The following is a 6,141-nucleotide window of genomic DNA, read 5'->3' as shown; positions in this document are numbered from 1 at the left end:
ACCTCTGCTGCAGCTCCTTTTATATGTCCCGGCGAGGCTCTGATTGGCTGCTTTCAGACGCCTCTCTTTGATTGGCTCCTTTGCTCGCGCCTCTCTCGGTCACGTGAAGGTCTCGTGCTCTAGCCACGCCTTCCTCTGCAGGGAAGAGCCAGTTCTCGCGTATCAAAGCGCAGGAGTCCTTTCAACTTGACTTTTTGTCCTCAGACACTGGTGTGAATCTGAACTAGCTCCTCTGATTTGGAGCAGTTACATCGGTGTCACTGAAAGCCGTTTGTCCCTGGGTTTTTTTATGGTCATTTAGCTAAGGGATTTAGCCAAGGGTGGAATTTCGGGCGGGCGGGCGGGGGCGGCGGCGGGACGGACGCAGGTTGCTTTTCCTCCCGTGCCCAGACGCTAAGGGAGCGAGGGGATAGCACTTGCGTTCCTTGCTTACGTTCCCCTCGCTCCCGTAGCGTGCGGGTACGGGATGAAGAGCAAGCCGCCTCCCGGAGCGCACGGCTGCTGCCTCCCCTACCCGCCCAAAATTCCGCCCTTGGTCACACACGGCCAGGCGGCATTAAATACAGCAGAAAACTACCGGTGCAAGGCCTGCCATTGAGCCCTAGTGCCAGGACATGGCATGGCATGCCACCGGGCTTCTCTTCCACAAACTCCCTCGCCAACGGCCACAGCCTTGGCCCTCAAATGTCAGAGTGTTTCAGAGCCACGGACCGTTCCGCCTCCATTTCACACTCCTGCCGCTCGTTCCCTTAGTGCTAGCTATATAGACACCTCTTAACCCATTTTCACCTCTCTACACCCCTTAGCAAAATGCAGGACAATGTAGCACTTTAAAGACTATCAAGATGGTTTATGAGGTGATGAGCTTTCGTGGGCCAGACCTCTGAGGAAGTGGGTCTGGCCCGCGAAAGCTCATCATCTAATAAACCATCTTGTTAGTCTTTAAAGTGCTACATTGTCCTGCGTTTTGCTTCAGCTACCCCAGACTAACACGGCTACATTTCTATCACTATTCTACACCCCTTAGTGAGTGTCGGGCAGCCTGGATTGCTGTCTCTGAGCCCCCAACACCATTGCGCCCTCTTGTGCCCATGAGGCTGTATTGGTCTTTCTCGGCGCGCAACACGATTGCGCCCCCTAGTGCCTATTAGTCTGTATTGCTGTCTCTGAGCCACTAAGACAATTCCGCCCCCTTGTGCCCTTTAGACTGTATTGCTGTCCCTCAGCCCGCAACGCCAATCCGCCCCCTAGTGCCTATTAGTCTGGATTGCTATCACTGAGCCCCCAGCACCATTTCGCCCCCCCTACCCGTTAGTCTGTATTGCTGTCTCTGAGCACCTAAGGCAATTGCGCCCCCTTGTGGCCATTATCCTGTATTGCTGTCTCTGAGCACCTAAGGCAATTGCGCCCTCTTGTGGCCATTATCCTGTATTGCTGTCTCTGAGCACCTAAGACAATTGCGCCCCCTTGTGGCCATTAGCCTGTATTGCTGTCGCTCAGTCCCCAACGCCAACGCGCCCCCTTGTGCCCATTATCCTGTATTGCTGTCTCTGAGCACCTAAGGCAATTGCGCCCCCTTGTGGCCATTATCCTGTATTGCTGTCTCTGCGCACCTAAGTCAATTGCGCCCCCTTGTGGCCGTTAGCCTGTATTGCTGTCCCTCGGCCCGCAACGCCAACGCGCCCCCTAGTGCCTATTAGTCTGTATTGCTGTCTCTGAGCACCTAAGGCAATTGCGCCCCCTTGTGGCCATTATCCTGTATTGCTGTCTCTGAGCACCTAAGACAATTGCGCCCCCTTGTGGCCATTATCCTGTATTGCTGTCTCTGAGCACCTAAGGCAATTGCGCCCTCTTGTGGCCATTATCCTGTATTGCTGTCTCTGAGCACCTAAGACAATTGCGCCCCCTTGTGGCCATTAGCCTGTATTGCTGTCCCTCGGCCCGCAACGCCAACGCGCCCCCTAGTGCCTATTAGTCTGTATTGCTGTCTCTGAGCACCTAAGGCAATTGCGCCCCCTTGTGGCCATTATCCTGTATTGCTGTCTCTGAGCACCTAAGACAATTGCGCCCCCTTGTGGCCATTATCCTGTATTGCTGTCTCTGAGCACCTAAGGCAATTGCGCCCCCTTGTGGCCATTATCCTGTATTGCTGTCTCTGCGCACCTAAGGCAATTGCGCCCTCTTGTGGCCATTATCCCGTATTGCTGTCTCTGAGCACCTAAGGCAATTGCGCCCCCTTGTGCCCGTTAGTCTGTATTGCTATCACTGAGCCCGCAGCACTCTTGCAGCCCTCCGTGTGTATCAGCCTCCACTGCCGTCTGACCGCATAACACTACGGCGCCCCCTTGTGCTCATGTCCTTCTTTTGCTGTCTCTGAGCCTCCCCAACACCATTTCGCCCCCTAGCGCCCGTTACACAGTGTTGCTGTTTCTCAGCCACCAACACCATTACTCCCCCTTGTGCCAATGAGAAAGTATTGCTCTCTGAGCACCTAAAAACACTGCACCCTCTTGTGCCCATTAGACAGTATTGCTGTCTCTGTATTGCTATCACTGAGCCCGCAGCACCATTTCGCCTCCTCCCTCGTGCCCGTTAGTCTGTATTGCTGTCTCTGAGCCCCTAACAGCATTTTGCCCCCTTGTGGCTAGTACTAGGACGTATTGGTCTCTCGCAGCTCGCAACCCCTAGTGCCTATTAGCCTGTATTGCTGCCTCAGAGCCCCCAACACCATTACGCCCTCTTCTACCCATGAGGCTGTATTGCTCTCTCCGGTCACCTAAGACCATTGCGCCCCCTTGTGTCCATTAGAACGTATTGCTGTCTCCAGAAGCATTGCGCCCCATTAGGCGGTATTGCTCTCTGGTCAGCTAACACCATTGCACCCTCTTGTGCCCATTAGACAGTATTGCCGTCTGAGCCTCCCCAACACCCCTGCGCCCCCTTGTGCCCATGAGGCTGTATTGGTCTCTCTCAGCCCGCAACAGCATTCCGCCCCCTATTACTTATCTGTTCGTGCCCAGAACACCATTACGCCCTCTTCTGCCCATGAGGTTGCATTACTGTCTCTGATCAGCTAACACCATTGCGCCCCCTTGTGCCCATTAGTCTGTATTGCTATCACTGAGCCCGCAGCACTATTGCAGCCCCCCCCCCCAGCGTGAATCAGCCTCCATTGCTGTCTGACCACGTAACACTAATGCGCCCCCTCGTGCTCATGACATTGTATTGCTGTGTGTCAGCCCCCAACACCATTACTCCCCCCTTGTGCCCATTAGACGGTATTGCTCGCTCTGATCACCTACCACCATTGCGCCCTCTTGTGCACATTTTCCTGTATTGCTGTCTCTGTGGTCACACCACCATTACGCCCTCTTCTGCCTATGTGGCTGTATTGCGGTCTCTGATCAACTAATACCATTGCGCCCCCTTGTGCCCATTAGACAGTATTGCTGTCTCTGAGCACCTAAAAACACTGCCCCTCATGTGCCCATTAGACAGCATTGCTACCACTGAGGCCCCAGCACCATTTCGCCCCCCTCCAGTGTCCCATAGTCTGTATTGCTGTCTGAACCCCTAACAGCATTTTGCCCCCTCGTGGGTATTCGGATGCTTTGCTGGCTCTCATCACCTAACACCGTTGCACCCATTATGCTGTATTGCGGTTTCAGGTTCCAGCACTATTGTGCCCCCTTGTGCGCACTAGGCTTTATTGCTCCGTGAGAGTCCCCAAAAACCATCATGCCCGTGAAGCAGTAATGCTGACTGAGCCCCCAACACTATTACGGAAATGCGTGCCCATTAGTCTGTACTGCTGTCTCTAAGCCCCCAACACCAGTGCGTCCCCTTTTGCCCATAAGCCTGTATCGCCATCGGGTCCCCGAGTGCTCCTTAGGTTGTATTGCCGTGTCAGCCTCCAATACCTTTGTGCCTAGTCGGCTGTATTGCTATCTGAGCCCCTTACACCATTAGCCTGTATTGCTGTCAGCACGCAACACCATTAGGTCCCCTAGCGCTCATGAGCCTGTATTGCTGACTCTGAGCCTGTTCTAGACCGGGCCAGATCCTCAGGGCTCCTTACAGTCCCTGGCTGGAGACCCTTCCCAAATAGGCCACAAACCCTTGAACACCCAGCGCTTCAGCTGCCAATCCCACCAGCGGGAAGCCTCATGAGAAAAACGGCTCATGCACTCCAGCTCTCTCTATGCCACAATCAGCCCCAGGCTTAACACCCAGGTGAGGGATTATAGAACCCCTTTTTCCTGTCCCAAAGAACCAGCCACAAATTCCCAGTCAGTTGCTCTTTGGATCTTGTCCACAAGATCACGCTGAGCCAATCCTTTAGAATCTAAAAGTTTATTATTAAAAGAAAAAAGCATGAGTGCAAGGTTGTTAAGGAGGATACATTACATGCGCCGAATCACTGAGTTCTCGGTGCAGGCTCTTTGTAACATCTCTGCTAACTGCTATCTTAAAAGTCTCCGGTGTACATCCTATGGGTGAAAGATTCTTCCCGGTTCAGTATTCCTCACAAGGCTGCATCGGAGATCGGGGCGGAATTCAAGGGAAGATGGAGCGTGCCTTTTATATCCATCCCTGGTGTCTTCAAAGCTGGAGCAGGTCACATGGCTCAGTGACCTATCCTTGTGTTCCAAGTCAGCAGTCATGCTATTGGCTGGTTTGCAGGTCCCAGACACATTCTTCACGCGTGTATTGGCCTCTCTGAGAGCCTTGCTAATTAGCATGGTTACTGACTGAACTTTCCTGGGCCTTTGATCTGTCTCAGACAATCTTCCAGTAGAAGCACAGAATACATATTTAAAATTCCACATACAGATATCATACAAGTAAATGAACATACAGAATTAATAGAACATAAACTTTAATTTGACACCTCATTGGGCCCCCTTTGTACAGGCTTTGGGGGCAAACACGTCCCGTCCCGTCCGTCTCCCCCCCCCCCCCCCATGGATGCAGCAGTGACCTGTCTGATCCCCTTAAAATCCAGTAACATGACAGCCTCAACACCCTTGCACCCCTGTGTGTCTATTAGGCTGTATTGCTTCCTGCCACAAGGCTTAGTCAGGGTGCCTGCGGCTTTAAGCGGGGCCAGGAGACAGGAACTATAGCATCCTGATTAATTTGAACTGCTAAAAACAACACTGCAGCCCCAGGAACAGCCAAGCCACCACCTGAGCTCCGGACTTGGCATACAGGGCAGTTTCCCATCATGCGGCCCTGCCCCAGCTTCAGCACTTCTCCAAGGCTGGAGCTGGTGCCAGAGCCCCATGGTGGCTGCCTAGCTGCACACAGGTCAGGCCGCATGGACCCCACGCCGCTGGGAAAGCTCCAACGGAGAAGGCAAGTGTATCCCACACAGGAGCCCATAGCAGGAAGCTGCTGGGCAGAGGAGCAAGGTCAGGATGGCGGCAGGGCTCAGATGGGGGTGGTGTTGGCGAAATGGTGTAGGGTTGCCAGGTGTCTGGTATTGAACCTGACCACCTGGTATTTTCACCCGTCTGGCAAAAATATCAGACAACACCGGACTTAGGTATTTTAAAATACCTAAAGTGTCTGGTATTTTCTGGCCAGGAGACAAAAACCCCAGGGGCTTACCTGGTTCCACAGGGGAGCTGTCCTGTCCCAGCACAGGAAGACAAGCAACCTGTTAGGGCCAAAAAGCCTCAAAAGCATTTCTTAAAGGGGCCATACTTTTTTAATATTTTTTTTTTTAATTTAACTCTTGGTGTCCTTTTTCTTGCTCAACAACTTTAGCCCCCTCTCCCCCCCCCCCCCATTTTTAACTATCCCTTGTTGGAGTATTCCTGCTTATATAACAATTTAAAATATATACTAAGATATACATTAATGAGGAGGGTGGCACAGGTCTGAACAAGCACATGTGACCTCAATATTGGCACACAAGACAAAACTCACTCTGCTCAGGGATGGAAAAATCTTGGTGGGAACATGACTTCTTCTCCCCCCCCCAGCCAGCCACACACCCTAGCTGCAAGCAATTGTAGGAAAGACTTGCAAAACCTTATGAGACTTGCACATTGTCACAGGGGTTATTGGAACCTGCCTTAGACCTCTCATGATGCAGTTTACTCCCACCCCGATATCAATGGCAAACAAGCAATA

This window comes from Pelodiscus sinensis, chromosome 3, assembly GCF_052426305.1.
Source record: "Pelodiscus sinensis isolate ZL-2025 chromosome 3, ASM5242630v1, whole genome shotgun sequence".
Classification (NCBI taxonomy): domain Eukaryota; kingdom Metazoa; phylum Chordata; order Testudines; family Trionychidae; genus Pelodiscus; species Pelodiscus sinensis.
Note: the sequence above shows the minus strand (reverse complement) of the source record.